The sequence below is a fragment of the Mastomys coucha genome, unplaced genomic scaffold (assembly GCF_008632895.1).
Source record: "Mastomys coucha isolate ucsf_1 unplaced genomic scaffold, UCSF_Mcou_1 pScaffold9, whole genome shotgun sequence".
In the NCBI taxonomy this organism is placed as follows: Eukaryota; Metazoa; Chordata; class Mammalia; order Rodentia; family Muridae; genus Mastomys; species Mastomys coucha.
Genome location: NW_022196915.1, coordinates 107,836,993 through 107,859,378, shown reverse-complemented (window position 1 = coordinate 107,859,378; position 22,386 = coordinate 107,836,993). Strand labels below are relative to the sequence as shown.

Sequence of the window (22,386 nt, the reverse complement as noted above, 5' to 3'; positions counted from 1 at the left end):
ATGTAGGTTCCTTGGAGAAATGGCTGATCCCCAGACTGGGACATAAATCCCAGAAATCTGGACTGTCTTGAGCCAGAAAGTGAGGTAAGTACTCAGAAAATGAGTCAAAGGAACAGAGAAACCTGCTAAAATGGACTCTATCTGTCCAAATCAGGGATAGTTGAGCATCCAGAGAAATAATAATATCATTGGCTGCAATGGGAGGCATAAGTCTGCAGACATACACATAAGTAAACAAATGAGCAAGGGTGATAAGTGGGGTGTGTGCATAGATTTGAAGTGCTTCCTCACAAAGTTCTTGTCAGCTCTCAAGGACAGCATGAGATGTCATGAGGGAAACCTGGCAGTCACCACATAGATGAGGCAATTGGAATGAACACCATCAAAATAACACAAATTGAAGTCAAGTGCCATGTGATAGATGGCAAGGAGAACATTTTTAATGGTTGCTGCTGAGCATGTAACCTGGAGGCAAAACCAGACAAAATCAAATTGAAGGATATTCAATGAAATAAATGTCCTGAGAGTCTGTTCATGATCACAGCGACCCAAGACTGAGGAATTGTTAAAAACCAAGGATACCTAAGAGCACAAAAGTCCTATGCAAGGCTCTGCACATTATTAAGATTGTGGCCAGAGCTGGAAAGGGTTGTAATGTTGGGAAAGGGTGTGGGTACCTGATGTTGAGGATTTCCGGCCATATAACTGGTGGGAATAAACAGACTATTGTCTATGTATTGAGGGCTAGGGGACTTGAGGCTAGCAGCTTACACATGCACTTACTGTGTGCACACATTTGCTGCACACCCATCACACAGCAGATTGTTGAGCAAAGTTGCTGGTGCCTGAGCAGATGCTGGGCCAGAACACAGGGCTGCAATGCTCTTTTGTCAGTTGTGTACATGCCTGCACTTGTAGCCAGAGGTATCACACAGGGGAGGTGGTAGTGCTTAAAAGTGACAAGAAGCCCTGTAGAGTTTTCCTAGGCAGAATGTTGAGGAATAAAGAGTTTTTCCTAAAGGCAGAAGCATCCTTCTGAGCAAAGAGGAGGATATATGGCATGACCATTTGGCTGACTGACCTTTGTGATCCACATAAAGTTTAGATAACTCCTTATCCTTGCTAACCATTTCCACCAACTGGAGACTAAGTATTTAAACATATGAGCCTGTGGGGGACATTCTCATTCAAACAACGTGGGGAAGGGGAGTTTGTTTAGCTCTAGCTCCAGGGAATCTGATGCCCAGTGCTTGCTTCTGGGAGCACCTGTACCTGTGTCCATAGACTGCCTAGAAACCTCCAGGCACATAAATCTTTAAAGAAGGGAAGTATAAGTCAACAACTCTCACTGTTATTTACTATTAAGAAAATTTGTTTATAAGGTCAGTGTGGTGATGCATTCCTCCAATCCCAGCACTCAGGGGGAATCTCTGTAAGTTCGAGGCCATCCTAGTCTATATAGCAAACTCAAGGACATCAAGACTACATAGATTTGTCTTGAGGGGGTGAGGAGTTATGGACTTGTGTCCATAGACATTAACTTTAGCAGAAGGTTTTGTAGGGCCCTTTTGCTGCCTAGAAAGCAATAAAAAGCATGTTTGAAACATTGTTAAGTTGTAAAATAGCAGGTTGTTTTTTCAGCCTTGTAGGCAGTACAAGGTGGCTTACAACATGGTGGCCAAATATACTAATGAAACTGTTGTTGGTTGACTGAGACTTCTCTTTAGGAAGTCATGATACTCCCAGACTATTCCTTATGATATCACCCCCTTTCCTCAAGTCTGACCTGAGAGCAAATTACTTTAAAGAATGTTATTTTCATAGGGATTTGGGGTTTTTAATTTTCCTGAAATTTCTACTCAGCATTATTTTTTGAATAATCTTGTGGTGATGAAAATAATGATAGTTTAAAGGGCACATATATACTAAACTTGAAAATTCTCTTTTGTGATTTGAGTTTTAATTTATCTCTCAGCTGTTTTAGTTGAATTCATCTTGAGGTAGTACAAGCACTAATAGGATATGAATGTTTTGGGGAAAGTAGAAAAAAAGAGGCTTAATTTTGAGTTTGGTGCTTTTAGTTTAGTTTCTTTTTTCTCTTCATTTTTTTCCTTTTATTGAAAATAGTTTTTTTCTCTTAAATATATCTTGATTACAGTTTCTCCTCCCTCTTCCCAGTTCCTCCCAACTTCCCTTCCTCTCTGGATCCACTCCCTTTCTGTCTCTCATGAGGAAAACAAAAAACAAAAAACAAAACAAAAACAAACAAGCAAAAACCCAGGCTTCTATGAGATAGCAACCAAACATAACAAAATAAAATAATAAGATAAAGCAAAAGCCATCACACTAAGGCTGGACAAGGCAACCCAACAGAAGGAAAAGATCCCCAAGAGCAGACACAAGAATCAGAGAATCACTCAGTCACACACTTAGGAGTTCCATAAAAATACTAACCTGAAAGCTATAAATTATACTCAGAAGACCTGTGCAGAGATCCATGTAGGCCCTGTGCTTCCTGCTTCAGTCTCTCTGAGTTTATATGAGTCCTGCTTAGCTGACTCAAAGGGCCCTGTTCTCCTGGTGTTCTCCATCCCCTCTGGTTCTTAACACTCTTTCTGCCTCTCTTCTCTGGTCCCTGAGCTCTTAGGGGAGAAATTTGATGAAGAAATCTCAATTAGACTCTCTCTCCCTATAATGTCTAGCTGTGGGTCTCTGCATCTGTTCCCATCTGCTGCTGGAGGGAGCCTGTCTGATGATAACTGAATGAGGCATTGATCTATGTATGCGTATAACAGAATATCATTAGGAGTCTCTTTGTTGATACTTTTTTTTAGGACCAGTAGTGTTTGATTTTATGCTAGATCTCTGGGCTATCTAATCTTGGTTCTTGGTCACATACCATCCCATGGAGTGGACTTTAAGTCAGATCACATATTGGTTGGCTACTCCCACAAGTTCTGTGCCACCATTGCCCTAGTATATCTTGCAGGCAGATCAAAGGTTCTGTGGCTGAGTTGGGTGTCTGTGTTTCTCTTTTTGTAGCCTACTGAGTACTTCCTGCACCAGAGACACTAGAACATAAAGGCTAAGGCTCCAGGTAGGCACCAGCTCTACTCTCTGTTCAATGAGTTGTGTGGGTGCAGTCCTCAGCAGTGGGACTCCAACTGTCAGTTTGTAGAGAGTAACCTATTGTCTTAGCAACAGCCTGGCTTGTTTGGGGGTTTCTTTGGGATCCTTTGGCCAACAAATCAATTGAATGCAAGGCAGTCCCAGTACTGGAAGCCTCATTTGGTGACAAGAGTTGACCAGTTGGGACTCCATATCCCTCATTATTAGACCTTATTAGGATCACATTCATAAATTTTAGGAAGTTTCCACTGCACTAGGTTTTCATATCATCCCTCAAATGCCCCTCAATTCTAGCTGTCTCTCCCCAAATTCCCTCAACCCACCTCCCAATTTCCAACCCTACCCACAGCTACTCCTAATCTACCTATAATTTTTCTTTTTTTTTGAAACAAGGCTTCTTTATGTAGTCCTGGCTGGCGTGAAGCTTGCTTTGTAGACCAGGCTGGCCTCAAACTCAGATCCACTTGCCTCTGCCTCTTGAGTGCTGGGATTAAAGGCACACACCACTAGTGGCCAGTGTAAAATCTATTCTATTTCTCTCTCTCAGAAAGATCCATGTGCCCCCTTTAGACCCTTCCTCTATACCTAACCTCTCTAGCTCTACAAATAGTAGCTTGGCTAATATCTGCATAGAAGTGAAATCATACCATTTTTCTCTCTCTGGATCTGAGTTACCTCATTCAGGATGATGTTTTTCTAGTTCCATTCATTTACAAATATCATGATGTTGTTTTTTAACAGTTGAGTAGAATGATATTCCATTGTGTAAATGTATCACATTTTATTTATCCATTCTTCTTTAGGTTGTTTGCAGTTTCTGGGTATTATGAATAGAACAGCAATGAGCATAGTTGAACAAAAGTCCTTGTGGTAAGATAGTTTCCTTTGGGTATATGTACCAGAATGGTATAGCTGAGGTAAATCTACCTCAACTTTCTATTCTCAACTTTCTGATGAACCACCATATTAATTTCCATAGTGGTTGCACAACTTTGTACTTCCACCACTAAGGAGTATTCTGCTTATTCCAAATCTTCACTGGTACAACCTGACACTTTTGTTATTGGTATTAGCCATTCTGACAGGTGTAAGAATTTCCCTGATGGCTAAGGATGTTGAACATTTCTTTCTTAGCCATTTGAATTTACTTTATTGGGAGTTCTCTGTTTAGATCTGTACCCCATTTTTAATTGCATTATTTGGTTTTTTGATATCCAGCTTCCTGAGTTCTTTATATATTTTGGATATTAGTCCTCTATCAGATGTGGAGTTGGTAAAAATCTTTTCCCTGTCTGTAGGCTGTTGCCGTATCCAAATAATGGTGTCCTTTGCCTTATGGAAGTTTTCAGTTTGATGAGATCCCATTTATTCATCTTAGTGCCTGTACTATTGGTGTTCTGTTCAGGAAGTCGTCTCCTGTGCCATGGGTTCAAAGCTATTCCCTACTTCCTCTTCTATCAGTTCCAGTGTATCTAGTTTTATGCTGAGGTCTTTAGTCCACTTGGATTTGAATGCTGTGCAAGATGATAAATATGGATCTATTTGCATTCTTCCACATGCAGACAAGCAGTTACACCAGCACCATTTGTTGAAGATGTTGTCTTCTGGCTTTTTTAAAATCAGGTGTCCATAAGTGTGTGGATTTATATCTGGGTCCTCAGTTTGATTCCACTGTTAGTTTGATTCCACTGATCATTGTGTCTGTTTTTATGCCATTACCATGCAGTTTTTCATTACTATACCTCTGTAGTACAACTTGAAATCGAGGGTGGTGAGACTTCTAGCAGTTCTTTATTGAGAGTTCTCTTTTTAGATCTGTACCCCATTTTTTATTAGATATTTTCTTTATTTACATGTCATATGATATCACCTTCCTGGTTTCTCCTCCGAAAAAAAGAAAAACAAAAACAAAAAACAAACAAAAATAACCCTGTTCCCTCCCCCCCACCCCCCTGCTCAACAACCCACCCTCTCCCACATCCTGGCCCTGGCATTCTCCTACACTAGGGCATAGAACCTTCACAGGACCAAGGGCTTCTTCCCCCATTGATGACCGATTAGGCCATCCTCTGCTATACATATGCTGCTGGATTAGTTCCTCCATGTGTACTCTTTGGTTGGTGGTTTAGTCCCTGAGAGCTCTGAGGGTACTAGTTAAGTCATATTGTTGTTCGTCCTAAGGGGCTGCAAACCCTTCAGCTCCTTGGGTCCTTTCTCTAGCTCCTTCACTGGGGACCCTGTGCTCAGTCCAATGGATTGCTATGAGCCTCTACTTCTGTAATAGTGGGGTACTGTCATAGCCTCTCAGGAGACAGCTATATCAGGCTCCTATCAGCCAGCACTTACTGGTATCTACAATAGTGTCTGGATTTGATGATTGAATATGGGAAGGATTCCCAGGTGGAGCAGTCTCTGGATTGTCCTTCCTTCAGTCTCTGCTCCATAGTTTGTCTCTGCAACTCCTTCCATGGGTATTTTCTTCCCCCTTCTAAGAAGGAATGAAGTATCTACACTTTGGTCTTCCTTCTTCTTGAGTTTCTTGTGGTTTGTGGGTTGTATTTTGGGTATTTCGAGCTTTTGGGCTAATATCCACTTATCAGAGAGTAGTTTTTTGATATCCAGTTTCCTTAATTCACTATATATTTTGGATATTTAGCCATCCAGGTTTTTGTTTGTTCTTGTGAGAGTGAGTCTTGTCATTTCAAGGTCTGTGAATTGTATTGGAATTTTGCTGGGGACTGCATTGAATTTGTAGATTGCTTTTGGTAGGATGGCTATTTTTACTATGTTAATCCTACTGATCCATGAGCATAGGGGATCTTTCCATCTTCTGGTATCTTCTTCAGTTTCTTTCTTTAAAGACTTGAAGGTTTTTTTCACCAAGTCATTTACTTTTTTGGTTAGAGTTACCCCAGATATTTTTTATTATTTATGGCTATTGTGAAAGATGTTGTTTCCCTAATTTTTTCTCAGTCCATTTGTCATTTGAATATAGGAGACCTACTGATTTTTTTTTTTTGAGTTAAATTTTTATCCAGCCACTTTGCTGAAAGGGTTTACTAGTTGTAGAGCTTCCCAGGTGGAATTTTTAGGGTCACTTATGTATACTACCATATCATTTGCAAATAATGGTATTTTGACTTCTTCCTTTCCAATTTGTATCCCCATGATCTCTTTCAGCTGTCTTACTGCTCTAAGACTTCACATACTATATTGAGTAGTTGTGGAGAAAGTGGACCATCTTGTCTGGTTCCTAATTTAAGTGGCATTGCTTTGAGTCTCTCTTCATTTAATTTGATGTTGGCTATTGGCTTGTTGTAAACTGTCTTTATTATGTTTAGGTGTGTCCCTTGTATTCCTAATCTCTCCAGAACTTTTATCATGAAGAGGTGTTGGATTTTGTCAGAGTCCTGTTTTGCATCTGATGAGACAATCATGTTATTTTTGTCCTTCAGTCTGCTTATTACATTTATAAATGAATTACATTTATTGATTTTTGCATGTTGAACCATTCTTGTATCTCTGGGATGAAGCCTACTTGATCATGATGGATGATCTTATCGATGTGTTCTTGGATTTAACTAAGTATTATAGGCCTATTTAAATTGAATATTTGATTTTTATTTAACTTTGGTAAATGGTACCTATTGAGAGAATTATCTACTTATTTCAGATTTTCCAATTTGGCGTTATACAGGTTTTTAAAGTATGTCCTTAATGAATCTCTGGATTTCTTCATTCTGTTGTTATGTCCCCATTTCTGTTTCTGATTTTGTTAATTTCAGTATCCTCTCTTTGCCTTTTAGTAGTTTGGATAAGGATTTTGTCTATTTTTTTTTTTATTTCCTCAAAGAACCAGCTGTTTGTTTAACTGTATTGTTCTCTGTTTCTATTTTATTGATTTCAGACCCGAGTTTATTTCTTGTTGGTCTATTAGCCCTGAGTTTGATTATTTCTGGCGGTTCTACTCCTTTTGTGTATGATTTCTTCTTTTTGTTGTAGATCTTTCAGGTGTACTGTTAAATTTCTAGTATGAGATTCCCTCCAGTATTTTTTTTCCCCTATGTAGGTACTTAGTACTGTGAACTTGCCTCTTAGAATCCCTTTCATTGTGTCTCATAAGTTTGGATATGTTATGTATTAATTTTAATTGAATTCTAGAAAGTCTTTCTTTGTTCCTTTCTCACTCACTCTCTTTCTCTCTCTCCCTTCCTTCCTTTCTTTCTCTCTCTCTCTCTCTTTCTTTCTTTCTTTCTTTCTTTCTGCCTTGATTTATTTTTCACTCAGTAGAGAGTTGTTCAGTTTCCATGAGTTTATGAGCTTTCTGTCATTTCTGTTGTTATTGACATCCAGCTTTAATCTGTGGTGGTCTGATAGGATACAGAGAGTTATTTCAATTTTTTTTTTAATCTGTTGAGACTTGCTTCATGTCCAAGTATGTGGGCAGTCTTAGAGAAAGTTCCTGAGGTGCAGAGAAGAAGGTAGATTATTTGTGTTTGGGTGAAATGTTCTGAAATATCTGTTAGGGTTTTTTGGTTTCTAACACCTGTTAGCTCCAGTATTTATTAGTTTTTGTCTCGATGTCCATCCATTGGTGATAGTGAGGTCTCCCACTATCAGTGTGTGAGGGCCAATATGTAATCTAAGCTGTAGTAGTGGTTTTTTTACAAACATGGGTACCCTTATGTTTGGGACATAGATGATAAGAATTGAAATGCCGTCTTGATTTTTTTTTCCTTTGATGAGTACACAGTGTCTTTTCCTATCTCTTTTGATCAGTTTTGTTTTGAAGCCTGTTTTGTTAGATATTAAAATGTCTATCTACACCAGCTTGTCTCTTAGATCCATTTGCTTGGAATATCTTTTCTAACCCTTTACCCTGAGGTAATTCTATCCTTGATGTTGAGATGTGTTTCTTGGATGCAGCAGCAGAATGAATACTGTTTTTTAATCCATTCTTTTAGTCTATGTCTTACTTTGGGGAATTGAGACTATTGATTGAGAGATATCAATAATTAATAATTATTGGTTCCTGTTATGTTGTTATTGTTGTTGGTGGTATATATTTCCCTTCTTTTGATTTTTGCCAGTCTGAGAATATTTATTCCTCATCAGTATTTTCCTTCTAGCACCTTCTGTAGAGCTGGATTTATAGATAGATATTATTTAAATTTGGCTTTATTGTAGAATATCTTATTTTCTCCATCTATGGTTATTGAAAGTTTTGCTAGATATAGTTGCTTGGGCTGGTGTCTGTGGTCTCTTAAAGACTGCAGCACATCTGTTTAAGTCCTTCTGGCTTTTAGAGTCTCCATTGAGAAGTCAGGTATAATTCTAATAGGTCTGCTCTTATGTTGTTTGCCTTTTTCCTTTGTAGCTTTTAACATTCTTTTTTTGTTCCTTATATTTAGTGTTTTGATTATTATGTGCCAAGGGAACTTTTTTCTGGTCTAGTCTACTTGCTGTTCTGTATGTTCCTTGTACCTTTATATGCACTGCCTTTTATAGGTTAGGAAATTTTTCTTTTATGATTTTGTTGAAAATATTTTCTAAGCCTTTGAGCTGGGATTCCTCACCTTTTTTTATTTTTATCATTCTTAGGTTTGGTCTTCTCATAGTGTTCCAGATTTCCTGGATATTTTGTTTCAGGAGCTTTGTATATTTAACATTTTCTTTGACCAGTGTGCCCATTTCTTCAATAATATCTTTAATGCCTGACATTCTTTCTTCCATCTCCTACATTCTGTTGGTGAAGCTTGCTTACCTCTGTAGTTCCTGTTTGCATTTCTAAATTTTTCATTTAGAGAATTCCATCAGTTTGTGTCATCTTTATTGATTCTATTTCCATTTTCAGGTCTTAAAAAGATTTTATTCATTTCCTTCTACTGTTTGTGTTTTCATGGGTTTCTTTAACATTTCTTTTATTCTTGGGTTTCTTCTATTCATTTTCTCTAATGGTTTGTTTTTATTTTCCTGTATGTTTAAACAAATTCCTCTTTAAGGACCTCTATCATCTTCATATAGTCAGTTTTAACATCTTTTTCTGGTGCTTCACCTGTGTTGGAATATTTGAGGTCTCTGCAGTAGGACAGCTGGGCTCTAATGAAGACAGATTGCTCTGGTTGCTTTGGTTGTGTTTTTATGCTGTCGAATAGGCGTCTGGGTTTAGGATTTTTATAGGCCTAGGTGCTGATTTCTGAATTTGTCTTTTTGGGAGGGTGTTTTGTCCTTTTCTGTTTCTGTTTCCTCTCTAAATTTGCAAAGTGTGATGGCTGTGTTCCCTGGTAGGGTGACTCCAGGCTCAGACCTGGAAATGACAACCAACAGCAGGTCTGAGACAGGGTGACTTGTTGGTTCATACTTATATAGACTGACAGACATGGCTATTCAGTATGAGTCTGTAGGTTGTATCAGAGCAACTTTATAGTGTGAGCAGGGTTCAAGCTGGATATGTTTTCATTGTATTTGGTGCTATTAGGCTTTAGATATGACTTCTGTAGGTTCGTGTGATTGAACACTTTGTCCTCATTACTGTTTTCAGAGGTTGCAGAGCCTTTGGGCAAGAGAGAAATCCTATATAAAATGTACCCATCCTGAAAGGAGGATTTCCAAGCTCTTTACCTAGAGTAAGATAAATTAGATCTCCTTAGGTAACTTGAGGGGTGCATAGAGGGGGCTTTTTCACGGAGCTGGGGTGGTGTGACACATCTAAAATTCTTTCAAGGACAGCCTGAATATCTCACTGAATTCTGGAAAGCAGTTGTCTACAAACTGGAGCCTGGAGCCTTGTTTTACTAAATACAGCTAAGACGACATTTTACTTTTCTAAAAGGTGATGATAAAAAGAAAGTGGTGGCTGCAGCAACAGTGGTACACCTTTAGTTCTAGCACTTGAGAGGCAGACAGGCAGAACTGAGTTCAAGGCCAACCATGTCTACTGTGTGAGTTCCAGGACAGCCAGGACTGAACAGAGAAACTATATCTCAAAAGCCAAAAAAAAAAAAAAACTGGCCTTGCGGGTAGGGATAAGCTTTGAGGCTTATACCTGGATATCACCAAGCAGCCTCATATTCCTGCCAAAGTCAAAAGCTTCTCCTGCCTTCCTCCTCTGTGATGGACTGTATCCCACTCAAATCATGAACAAAAATGTTTCCTACCTTAATATGCCGTCAGGGGGGTTGGTCAGTGCAATGAGTTACCAACAGTGGTTACCATCTAACTATTCCTGCTAATTGTCCTGTGTTGAGCCTTGTTAACTAGCATAGGTCCCTTGTCCCCTCCCCACCCCACTGGGCTTTGCTTTTTTTTTTTTTTTTTTTTTTTTTTTTTTTTTTTTTTTGGCCAGGAACCCAGGAGCTTGGCCTTAACCTTGAACTCCTTGTAGTCATTTGGCTTTCTGTCCTAAAGAAATTGACTGATGGTGTGCATCTTTAGTCCTAGTACTTGGGAAGCAGAGGCAGGTGGATCTCTGAGTTTGAGACCAGCCTGGTTTACAGAGAAAATTCCAGGATACCCAAGTCTACGCAGAGAAACCCTGCCTTGGAAGAAAAAAAAAAGGTAAGAAAGAAATCTGACTGGTAAACTTGTAAACAACACATTGGGCAGCTGACCAAGGAGCCTCACTTGTGCTTTTATTCTCTTCATTTTGAGGAGGTCACTCTTCTGAAGGAGGAGAATTGTTTAATTTAAATTCTCATCTTCCTGGAGTATTTTGCTAGTAAACTACATAGAAGTATGGAGCTTGTGCAATATTTTAAATTGCTCTCTCTCAGGCTTCTCCTTAGTTTTTCAACTGGGAATATAAAGTTTCTTAAATTGAGCTGGAAATTTGGCTCACTTGTAGAGTACATGCCTACCATTGAGGCCTTGAGTTTGATTCCCAGAATGAACACACACACACACACACACACACACACACACACACACACACACAGTGTTATAGCTTGAGTTGTCCTTGAAAAATAAAACAATGTTCTAGTGTAGACATTCCTGTTTCAAACAGCCATAGCTCTTGTAACAAAAAGCTCAAGAATACCTTGAAGTTATGCTGTAGAAACATGAAGGAAATGGAGCACAGTGTTCAGGCAAGGGTTGGTTTTCTGCCCCAGTTAAATCAGAGTAAAACAGTGAAGCCTTTGGGGCACAAGGCAGACTAGAAATTAACCACCTTCAGCCAGACCCAGATGCCCCATTTCCCTGTATCTCCCACTAACAGAGGATGAGTTAGAACAAGACCTGGATTGTTAGCTCTTTTCTTCTTAACCAGAGAGTACTTGCTCCAGGAATAGTAAACACATTCTGAGAAGTTGCCCAGTGTGAGTTAAAAGCAGGCTACCCTCCAGGAGCCTGGAAAATATTCCAAAAGCCAGATCATTTGCTGTTTCTTAGCCAAGTATGGGCAGTCACTGCTTAGTTAACAGTTAGCATAGATGGGGCTCTGGGTAGGTAAAACAAAATAAAACAAAACAGAAACCCCCTGGCTATATGGCCTAACGTCTGGGCATGGGATACACTACATACTGCACATACTTATCTTCTGTGCCTGCTGACCAGACTCAGCTTCCTTTCCTTGAACCTATAACTGCAGAGGAACATGTCTTACTCTGTTTCATTAAGAGTCAGGTTCCAGAACGTGATTGAGTTTAACAGGGCAGCATAAGTCCAATTCAGAAAAACTGCAGAAACTTCACTGCTTGTGGAAACCCTGAAGGTGAGGGTTTCTGATTAGGGATTAGAAGGCATGTTGAATTCCCTGATAAATTGGCAAGGACAGGAGGCTTAGTGGCCTGCAAACTGCCTCTCTCTTTTGTGCTCATTAGTTTTTATTTTTGAAACAGGGTTGTTGGAGTTCATGATGGCCTTGAATTTGTCATCTTTCTTTATGAGCCAGAATGCTAGAATTATAGGTGTGTATCACTATGGCTGACTCACTAGTATTTTCTATTATCAACTTTTTATTTGCACACTTTTTTTTTTTTTTTTTTTTTTTACAAATGGCTACCACTGTATCAACTTTGAGAGTGTCACTGTGCCCTCCTCCAGAGAGTGGTATCCTCCCACTAGGCCCCTTCCCACTTGCTGAGATGGAACTTGCAAACTCTAGATCTTATTTCAGGCCTACAGCTGTCTCACCTCCCTGGGTCACTGGCTCCCACCTGAGTCACCTCCCATGATTTGGAGCACCTGACTCTCTTTTGCTTGGCTCTCATGGGGTGTTGAGCAGCAATGATGACAGAGACTAGCACTGAGTGAGATGCCTGTAGGTCTGCACCCAGACTGTGTTGCAACTAGGGGCTTAAAACTGGATCATGAACTTGAGAGTGGAACTGAAGCATTTACTCCTGGAACCTGGCCAAGACCAGCAGTCTGGCGGCGGCCACCCTGTTGGACTCAGCTTGAGCTGCAGGTGGCACCAGTGGGTTATTGGCACCTTTTGAGGCCTGTCACTGCCTGCCCAGCCTGTTGACAGGTGTCTGGCTACTCAGCCACCTGTAACAGCAGGAGCCAACATGTCTCCATCCCAGTGTACCTGGCCTGTGTTTCCAAGGCTCCTTCCAGGCCAGTGGGGATTTTCCAGGCACTTTCATATGTAGAATGAGCAGACGTGAAGAGAAGGCTGAGTCTGCACTGTTGGTCACTGTATTTTGAAGATAGGAATGTAACTGCCTTAAGTTTTTAAAATTACACTGACATGTATCTACTTGGAGGGGGCATGTGTGCCACAACATGCATGTGGAGGTCAGGATTTGGTTCTCTCCTTCCACCACATGGTTCCTAGGCATCAAACTCAGATCATCAGATTTAGTGGCAAGGAACTTTCTTAACCTTTTACTTGCTAGATCTTTGACAAAGCATGAAAAACATTTCCAGCATGATGAAAGCATTAAAACCTCACAGAATGGTTGCCAAGGCCAGATTTGTGTAGCCCATTGAGGTATCATGGGCATGAAGGTTTGTTTTCTAAGACCTTTGAGAGTCTGGAGCTTTGAACACACCAACAGCTCGTACCCGATTTCAAAGGCAGCTAGTGCTACAAATTTGAGTACAGTGTTTGGCTGTCTCCTTTCCGGGGTATTGACAGAGTTAGTGAGGCTGGCTTCAGCACGAAGGTCTTGTCTTTACTATAAAGAACCAAGCAGGCAACCAAATGAGAGCATCAAAGCGCCTACAGGATGTGACCAGCCCTCCCTGGCAAGATGCCCAGGACCTCAGCTCCTGTTCCTGCTCACAGACCAGGGCCAGGTTTAAAGTTCACAGCATCTTGTTTTTTCACCTGTTTCCTACAGCTCTAAGAAACTTCTGAAGAATTAATCAGTAACTATATCAGATACTCAGCCTTTGCTCTAAGGAAAATAGGGTTACTGTAGGGGGTGGGGGTAAGTAACTCTTTGTTCAGATGCAAGGAGGCTTCTAGAAAATAAGAAATTTCCCATTAAACATGGCCCACACCCCATCCTACATACCTGAAAGATCTTTACTCAGTTTCCGCACAGTTGGGTATGTTTGTTCCCCAAGCAGATGCCCTGTGAGTGGGTAAAGTTGGTAAAGCCAAGGATATTGGTTGGCATTGTGTAGCCAGCTTTGACACAGCTGGTGAATGATGGAAAGGAGTAAAGACACAATTTGTAAGTGCTATGCTGTGGGTCTACAGCATAGGAGTTCCTGGTTCTGGGATGATTTCTCTGCAGTCAGTGCAAAGGAGTAGACACATCTGACCAGGGGCAGAGCTCCATGCCTCCTGGTCACTTGTTTCCATCACAGTCTTGACAACTGGGAGATTGCTAGTGGCTTGACTTATCATGTAGAGAAATTGAAGTGATGATATTCAGAGCTTTCTTATACTTCTTGTGCCACTAAATTTTAATACAAACAGGATAGAGACTTTATTGAGGTTCCTTTCAGAAGGTTGTTCTTATGCTAAGGGATAACATTCATTTAAATCCTTTAGAAATTAATATTGGAAGAGTTTAATCCTTAGCCCTTTTCTTGTTTGGCTCACCTGATGTGTGTTCTAAGTATGGATTGAATATGTAGTCATGATTTAAACTACCTTATTAAAGTCTAAAATCCTGCCTTTTACACTCTTGCCACCAGGTGGCTAAGGAAAAAAATTGATGAGGACCAATCCAGTAAAGGACTTGGAATCATTTTCATTTCTGCTTCAGTGATGAAATATGAAACTAGATATATTGTCCTACAAGAAAGCAAACTGCTGTGTGACAGCATTTCAGGAAGTGCCCTGCCAGATGGACATTTCTATTGTGTTTTGTTTTTTTAAATATTGACAGTGTCAACTAGCCAGGATTTGCTGAGCTAAAGAGTTTGGAGACGCTGAGCCTGCTCTGCCTTTTGGACTGACTTCTGGATAGACATATTGTCCAGTCTATAGCAAAGTTTGACATAAAGGTTCTACTTTGGACTCCTCTGCTCTGACACTGTAAGCCTCCCCTCTGCTCCTCACTGTATCTGTAACGTCATCCACAATGTAAGCCTCCCCTCTGCTCCTCACTGTATCTGTGACTTCATCCACGATGTAAGCCTCCCCTCTGCTCCTCACTGTATCTGTGACTTCATCCACAATGTAAGCCTCCCCTCTGCTCCTCACTGTATCTGTGACTTCATCCACAATGTAAGCCTCCCCTCTGCTCCTTACTGTATCTGTGACGTCATCCACATTGTAAGCCTCCCCTCTGCTCCTCACTGTATCTATCTGTGACTTCATCCACACTGCTCCTCCCCTCTGCTCCTCACTGCATAAATCTACTTTACATGTGTGGTAAGGTGAGGGAATTGGGCTGATGTCTACAGGACACATATGTTAAGAGTGAAGACAGCAGCATGATATGGCACTGATCCTGCTTCCCTAAGTCTTTGGAAAGAAAAACGCAGTCCTTCCACAGGCATGAAACCTTACCCAGCCTCTGGCTCATATCTTGTGCTTTCCCAGTCCCTCTTGTACATTTAGCTGCTCTTTGGGTCTTTAATTTTATTCACTTTGACAAGTAACCTCTTGGTCATACAACAGTTCACTCTCAACTTGCTTTTCTGATTCAAAGCGAACATGAGTGACTTAATCCTCTAATGGGAATTAATTGCTTGTTTCAGTGCTTAACTCTGATCCTTTCTCAATCCCCACAGGGACAAGTTGCTTCCTGAAGGATCCATTTGTTTTATTCAAAATACAATCATAAAAAGGTAATGATGTTTTTCTTATGAAAGAAGCCAGAAATGCACAACATTCATTTTGTACTGCATAAGTAGTATTCTCAAACTGATTTTGTATTATAAAGGAATCGCTTATCAAATACTTCTGAGAAAAAGCGTAGTTTTCTTTTACAGAAATAAGCTATTGTTTTCTTTAGGAGAAAGTTGCTGATTTTCTACAGTTTAAAGTAGAAAACCACTGTCTCCTTCCTGAGACTGCTTCTTGGTTCTGAAACCACCACTTGATAAGGCTTGAATCCTCTTCCATCAGAACATTTACTGTAACACTCTTAGGGGCTTAGTTGAGAATCCCTCCAGTAAGCATTTGGGGAAGGAGGAGCTGGGGTGGAGATCTAGAGAAATGGGAGGGAAGGGTCAGGGGAAAGAGGAATCCAAAGTATGACATTTGTGTGCTTACGGCTGATCATCAGTGGTCAATAGAAAGTAGCTCATTGAGAAGTATGATGAACCAAATATTTAAGTGGAGAACTTTGATTTAGGTATTTTTACCATCCCATCCTGCACCTCACATTACCTGGCTCTGTATCTTGAAATGTAGACTTATGGGTATTATGTCTGATGCTCAGTAGGAAGACTGGGTTTACACTGTGTCAGATTTAGGAGAACACTCATCTTCAGTGTTGTGGTTCAGGCTTACTTGAGGCTATCAACATTTACCAAGACAACTGGCCATCTTTGCTGCCCCTTATTAAACTAAGTTCTTGCATTTTTATACAATACTAACTTAATCCAGTCGCCTGGAAAGAACTAGTATTTCACAGTGTAGGTAAGCAGGAGCAAATTGAAGACATAATTAGGCATGACTCTCCGAAAGCAACTGCCTTTGTCACAGTAGCCATCTCTAGGGGCCAGAAACATCAGAGCAAGGTTCTCCTCCTATCCCTGCTAGATACCACAAACTTCTGAGAACTCTCTGCTCAAATCGTAGGCCTATCTTTTGAATTGGCCATTTGTTTTGTTTTGAATTCTTTATTTTCTGATTTCTGTATATATTATGGATATTAATCCTGTCAGATGTATACCTGGCAAAAATTCTCTCCCATTCTGTGGGCTTCCTCTGTTCATTGTTTCTTTAGCTGTACAAAAGTTTTTGGTTTTATGAAGTGTCACTTGTTAGTTGTTGGCCTTAATTCTTGAGCAAATGGAATTGCATTCAGAAAGCCCTTCCCTACACCTGTCATGTAGGTGCTGCATATGTGTTCCAGCAGTTTCACACTTAGGTAGGGGTGAGACAGGGTCTCTCTACACAGCCTTGGTTATTTGGGAACTCAATACATAGATCAGGATGACCTGCTACTAGATACACCTGCCTTTGCTTCTAGACTACTTGGACTAAAGGTATGTTCCACCATGCCTTTAATTTTAATGTAGACACTTATAAAAGAGCTAAACATTTTCCTTGCAGGAAAGCCACTAGAGGTGGGCTTTGAAGTTTCCAAAGCCCATGCCAGACTTTCTCTACCTCCAACTTGTGGATAAGATGTAAACTAAATTATTGCTCCAGCCAGTGCCATGCCTGCCTGCCTGCCACAATGGTGATTTTGAACTAATCCCTCTGAAACTATACACAGATCACTAAATGCTTTCAGTTATAAACTGTCTTGGTCATGGTGACTCTTCACAGTTATAGAACAGTAACTAAGATGCATGTCTATTGGAAAGACTGCCAGATTGAAATCACCTACTATTAGTGGGTTCAGGTTAACCTGTGTCTTTAAATCCCACTAGTAGTTTATTTTAATGAAATTGGGCATCCCCTGAATTTGGTGCATATATGTTTAGTTTGGTAATGTCATCTTACGTAACTGTTTCTTGATAAGAATGAAGTGTCCCTGTTTATCTTTTCTGGTTAGTCTATTTTGTCAGATATTAGGATAGTGATACCTGCTTGCTTTCTGGTCCAGTCTGATTGGGGTATTACTCTAAATCAGTGCCTATCTTTAAATCTAAGATGTGTTTCTTATAGACAATAAATAGATTTTGTTTCTTGCTCCATTCAGTCAGCTTATCTTTTGATTGGAAATTGAGGCATTGATATTTAAAGTTACTACTGAAATGTGTGTATGTGTGTGTGTGTGTTAGCTGCAGTTAGTGTTATTGATGTTTGATGTTATGGTGGTCTCAGTGATACTCTGTGTTTTAATAATTCTGGTTTTTTATTTCTCTCCATATTCTCTCTATTATGCATATTCCCTCTCTTCAGCCCAAAGTATTTTCTTTAAGTTTTGGTTTGTTGGATATGAATTATTCTTAGGATGCTTATATTGTGAAAAGCTTGTCTTTCTCCTATTATGGCAGATAATTTTGCTAGATACATCAATCTAGGCTGCCAGTCATGGTCTTTATTTTATGTACATGAGTGTTCTATCTGCATGTACACCTGCATACCAGAAGAGGGCATCAGATCCCATAATGTATGGTTGTGAGCCACCATGTAGTTACTGGGAATTGAACTCAGGACTCTAGAAGAGCAGTCAGTGCTCTTGACTGCTGAGCCATCTCTTCAGCACTCCTCACCCAACCTCACTTCCCCATTCACATTCTTTTTGCATTGCTTCAGGCTCTTCTGGCTTCCAGACTTTCCATTGAGAAAGCTGTTACTCTAATGGCTTTTTTGTATATGTAACTTACACTTCTTTTGTTTTCACTTGCAACTTTCAGTATACTTTCTTGGTATGTGTATTTAGTGTTTTAACTATGGCATACTAGAGGGATTCTCTTTTCTGATCTTGTCTATTTGGTATTCTGTATGCTTCTTGTATCTGTATGGATGTGTTCTTAGTTTGGGGAAGATTTTTCTATGATCTTGTTGAAAGTCTAGTCCTTAACTTGGGATTCTTCTCCCTCATCTGTACTTATAATTCAAAAAATTGTTTCTTTCACTGTGCCCTACATTTCCTGTATGTTCCTTCCTTGTGATTTTAATTTTTTTCTTTATTTTGTTTAGATCTTCTATTTTATCATTGTATCCTAATATATGTTTTCTGCTTGCTTTTTAAGTTTTCTAGTTGAGTTACTGGGTTTTACAATTCCATCTTCATTTCAGCTTCAGTGTTTATATCTTCTTATTGGATTCCATTCTCAAGCTCTTCATCATTTCTCTCATCCTAATGCTTGTGTTTTCTTGGGCTTCACTAGCCTTATCTTCCTTAATTTCACTGAGCTGTTTCTTTGTGTCTTCTTTGTGTGAATTTCTTGATGAAGTTTATGGTTATCCTTTTAAATTCTGTGTCCTGGGTTCATCTAAGTAATTCTTACTGTCAGTCATTGGCAGACATTTCTATAGGACTGGTAGGTAGATCTGGTTTGATCTTTCATATTGTTTGTAGTTTGGCACATATGGACTTCTTTTGTTAGTTCAGAGTCTGATATGGACAGCAGAGGCTGGGGCAGAAGGGAGACTATGTGGATGAATTAGACCTAGAATTTGGAAATGACTTTGATGGAATGAAGGCAGATGGACAGAGGAGTCTAAGCTGGTGTATGAAATGTGCCTAACCTAGAATCTTGGGGTTATATCTGGCTGGGTGGAAAGTTAGATGTAATATAGGAGGGACCTGTGGGTTAAGTGATATGAAGATGTAGGTAGAGCGGTTCCAGGCAGAACCCTAGAGATTGACTGTAGTGCAGAAGGGGTGGCCAGACAAAGCCTGAGTACTGGTAGATGTGGCTCCTGGGCTAGATCTGGCAGGTTAGGGAGGATCAGGGTGATTCACCTGGTTAGACCCTGGAGAAGGATCTAACTGGATCTAGCTGGTTGGAGGGACCTGTGGTTGGTGACAAGTAGAGTGGTTCCTGACTAGAGATAGGTTGCAGTGTAGGCAAGGGTACCAAGACTAGACCCAGAGTAAAGGATATGGGACATAGGCTAGATTGTAGTGGGTTGTGGTGAGGAGGGTCAAGGAAATTCTCTGGGCTAGATTCTGGAAAAGAATGTGAGAGATCTGGTTGGGTAAGAAGGTTAGACTTGGTATAGAAAGGATCTGTGGGTGGAGGCAGGTAGGGTGGGTCTGGACTAGACACGCAACACTGCCTTTAGAAATATATATATTTAGAAAATATATATATCAAACAGAAAATCTACAAAGTTGTGACAATCAAAATAGTATTAGTAGCATTAGTAGCCTGAAAATAAGCATAACAGTCAAATGGACTAGGAAGTAGATCCTAGCATGTATAGTTAATAAAAGCTGCAGGAAATTCTAAGACCATTTCATTTAGACAGGCAGCTCTTTCAACAAATGATACCATATATCCATAATCAAGTTAGACCTTTACATAAAAACAAATGGATCAAAGACTTAATTAAGAGCTTTAGTTTGCCAGGCAGTGGTGGCACATGCCTTTAATCCCAGCACTTGGGAGGCAGAGGGAGGTGGGTTTCTGAGTTCGAGGCCAGCCTGGTGTACAGAGTGAGTTCTAGGACAGCCAGGGGTACACAGAGAAACCCCGTCTCAAAAAAAAAAAAAGAGCTTAAGTTTGAAAAGCCACATGACATTGTGTTTGAGAATGATTTCTTGGATATGACATCAAAATTATAGGTAATAAAATTAAAAATATATTAGAGTGCATCAAAATTTATGTCCATTACTGTATATAATTAACAGAATAAAAAGGTAACATACAGATGGGAGAAAGTGAGTGCACTTCATGTATCCAAAGAGGAGGGTTATCTGTGCTGTAAAGTACGGTACAAAGAGCTCAGATGAAACACTGGGCAAAGACCTTGAAAAGATAATCCTCAGAGATACACAAATGTCCAATAAAGTACATGCAAAGATATTGAATGTCATTAACCATTGAAGATATCAAATCAGACCCACAGTGAAATATTACCTCATACTCATGGAGATGGCCACCATCCAGAAGCAACCACTTGGTGGTAATGCCAAAGGGACAGCAGCCAATCCATGCCCATCAACAGATAAGCATAAGAAAACTGGGTAGTCTGTATGGTGGAATATTATTTAGCTTTAAAAAGCAAAAAGGACACACACACAATATGATTGAACCTTGAAAACACTACAAGAAGTGAAATAAGTCAGCCACAAAAAACAGTGTTATTGGCCTTCACGTAGGCAAGGTGGATAAGGTAACAAACTTCCAGGAGAGGAGCAGTAGAATAGTGATGAAGGGGAAACTTACTAACGGATAGTGTTTTGGTTATAGAAGATGAAACATTGTTCTGAAGGTCTGTTTCTCAACAGTGTGCATTCATGATAGCCCCACTACACATGTAAAAATGGTGAGGAGGAAATTAAGTTTAAAAAATGGTGGATGTTATAACAGTTGCTTAAAATTCAATTTGTTTTTATCGAAATAGATTCAGCAGTCTCCTCTAGTCTGCTCATTGGTACCCCAGAACATGGTTGAGTCAGCTATTCCAGAGCAGAGCCTCTCACCAAGTTCCATACACATACTGCCTGCCCCATTGCTTCCTGTCACACATCAGCCCTCTTGAAGAAGAATGTGCCTTTGTCCAGGGGCTGGGCTTTACAGTGGACAGTGAAGAACAGATCCCTTTGTCCTGGCTCTCTCCCAAGATGCCATTTCCTGTGGTTTGGACACTCTTGAGTGTCCTCCAAGAGTCTATATGTTGAAATATAATTCCAGTATAAGGCAGTAAGAGGATAGAAAATTGTTTTTGTGATACTGGGATTAAATCCATGGCCTTGTGCACACTAGGCAAGATGGGGGTACAAACAGCATGCATTATTTAAGGGTTCGGGCTTTGAGAGGTGACTGAGGGTTGTGTAAGGTCTCCAAGGGATTAAATACTATTTGCTTATAAGAAGAGGCAAGGAGACAACCACATATATATGCCCTGTACCCCCTTAGCAATCTGCCTCTAATAAAACCATCACTCAGTCTGGGATCTGAACCTTACAGGAATTAAGAGAGGGGGAAAGATCCTTTTCTTTATAAAGTTGCTTTATCTTAAGCATTTCATTACAGTTACATAAAATGGACTTGCATATCCATTCAATAATAGCAAGAAAAAGTAGGCAATGAGATTCTGAAGATAGAAAATCAAGCTGAACGGTGACTAACTTAGCAGCCAGCTCTACCAGATCCTAAATCTCTGCACAGTAAGGCCCAGGAGGCATGAGCTGGCTGGTGCTCTGGAAATGTGAGTGATTGGGGTAGGAAGGCATGGGATCTATAGAATGAACAGAGATGGACATACCACAGCTCTCTCAAACTGAGCAGAGGAGGAGAGGTTCCTTCTTACATGGGTCTAGGGAGGATGGCGGTAACACTCTGAAAATAGATGGAAGGGAAACGCCACTTGTCTGTGGATTATCCACCTCCCACACATACACCTGCCCTAGAACCAGCTAACTGCTAAATCCAACTCCAGCCCCTCCCATGGTGGTCCCACTTCCAGAGAGGGTCAGTGTTTACTAGAAAAGGCCAGACATGGGAAGAAAAGAGAAACACAGATACCATTTAAAGAAAAGAGGTAAAGAAGAGGACCTGGTGCTGTGTCCACAGCAGAGTCAGAAGCAAAGAGGCCAGGAAAATGCTGGGAACCCATAGAATGGCAAAGATGCTTTAGATGAATGGAATGAGACAATAAAGACTGAGATGGCTCTCTGGGCTGGTGTCCTGAGCAGACCTTGGGCGCAAGTTCTGCAGAGGAAACTCCACTCCCAGGTGCTCTGACACGCCCAGGTTCAGAGGTGAGGAGGACACAACATCAGTCCCAACACCAGGAATAACTGGAACCAGTGGGACCAGGCACACAGGAACACCACTAGCCCAGTGGCTCCGGTTCCTTCCGGTCTCTCTGGGTTGGTATCCTGAGCAGACTTTGGGTGCAAGCTCTGCAGCCAGTCCCATAACACCCAGAGGAAGCTGCTGCACTCCCAGGTGCTCTAACAAGACCAATATCACAGGATCCCAGAATCACAGGATCCCAGAGACTGCTTGACTCTGAGGAGTTCTGACACAACCTGGATCACAGGAAGGATAGGCTCCAGTCAGATTTAGCAAGGGCAGGTAGCACTAGAGGTAACCAGATGGCTGGGG

General features: G+C 40.5%; 1 protein-coding gene across 14 annotated transcripts in view; it reads left to right on the top strand.

Annotated features, from left to right (window-relative positions):
* Ggact (gamma-glutamylamine cyclotransferase) overlaps positions 1–22,386 on the top strand; it is a 32,805-nt gene that overhangs the window by 4,676 nt on the left and 5,743 nt on the right. For 6 of the 14 annotated variants that reach the window (XM_031361753.1, XM_031361757.1, XM_031361761.1 and 3 more), the window contains 3 exons: positions 10,564–10,686; positions 14,418–14,566; positions 15,268–15,324. The gene's annotated coding sequence lies outside the window, so the exon portion shown is untranslated. Of the gene's footprint in view, positions 1–3,042; positions 3,098–3,978; positions 4,000–9,168; positions 9,962–10,563; positions 10,687–12,016; positions 12,036–14,417; positions 14,567–15,265; positions 15,325–22,386 lie in introns of those variants that run through there. The other 8 variants (XM_031361755.1, XM_031361754.1, XM_031361765.1 and 5 more) reach the window with 6 other exon arrangements.